General features: G+C 54.0%; 1 long non-coding RNA gene across 1 annotated transcript; it reads right to left on the bottom strand.

Moving 5' to 3' along the window:
- Positions 1–214: 214 nt before the first annotated feature.
- LOC106725840 lies at positions 215–823 on the bottom strand. The gene is made up of 2 exons (XR_001361843.1): positions 642–823; positions 215–558 (listed from the first exon to the last, which is right to left on the bottom strand). It is a non-coding gene; the product is annotated as an uncharacterized LOC106725840 (long non-coding RNA).
- Positions 824–829: the final 6 nt, after the last annotated feature.

The following is an 829-nucleotide window of genomic DNA, read 5'->3' as shown; positions in this document are numbered from 1 at the left end:
TCAGGACCCTTACCTCCTCGGCCATCTCTACAGCAAGCTATACTTTGGTCGGAAGTGGAAAGTTGGAGTGACACTCACAGGCTGTCACGGAGGCTGGCTCCTTGATGCCTTTGCTCGAGCACACCCTGTGGGTCCTGTGTCACAGCTGCCTTTTCCCCACTCACAGAGCCCTTCTCACGGCCCCTCCCCAGCCCTGCACTCAAGCACAAACATCTCAGTGAGAACTATGGGCTTTATTGCAAATGGAGTTGCCTGCTAAGGAGCCGCCTCTCCAGTCCTCCTTTTCCACTCTTCCTCTCAACACGTCCCTCCAGGCAGGCCACTAGGCCATTATGGAAGAGGAGTCTGGGGAGAGTGAAAAGGTGCAATGTCTTCTCCAAAGTCTTCTGGAACAAGCCCTGAGTCCGCCTGGCTCCAGGTGAGAACCTTGTGATGAAAGGGGTAAGACTTAGCTCCCATCTTCAAGGTCCTCCATGTCTACGTCCTGGGGGGGCTTCGTCTTCTTTTTTGATTTAGGCTGTGGGCCACTAGTCCTGGCTGGCTTTGCAGGGGCTTCCACTGAACAAAGAGAAAGAAGATGCATTAAAGAACCCAAGTGGAGTCAGGCTGCCCCCACATCCCGCCTCTGTGCCCAGCCTCACCTTCCATGGCTGCTTTCTCTTTCTGGGCAAGCCGGATCTGCTGGAGGAGTTTTCTGCGCTTCTTCCCAGACAGAGTAATGTTGGCACGTGCACTGGACCTGAAGGGTTGGCAGGACAAAGATCTGGGTTAACCTGAACAACACAACCACACAGGCGGTTCTAGCTATTAAAAAGGTCTTTGGCTCGGC

Source organism: Myotis brandtii, unplaced genomic scaffold (genome assembly GCF_000412655.1).
Source record: "Myotis brandtii unplaced genomic scaffold, ASM41265v1 C41772703, whole genome shotgun sequence".
In the NCBI taxonomy this organism is placed as follows: Eukaryota; Metazoa; Chordata; class Mammalia; order Chiroptera; family Vespertilionidae; genus Myotis; species Myotis brandtii.
This window is presented reverse-complemented; position numbering and strand designations above follow the sequence as displayed.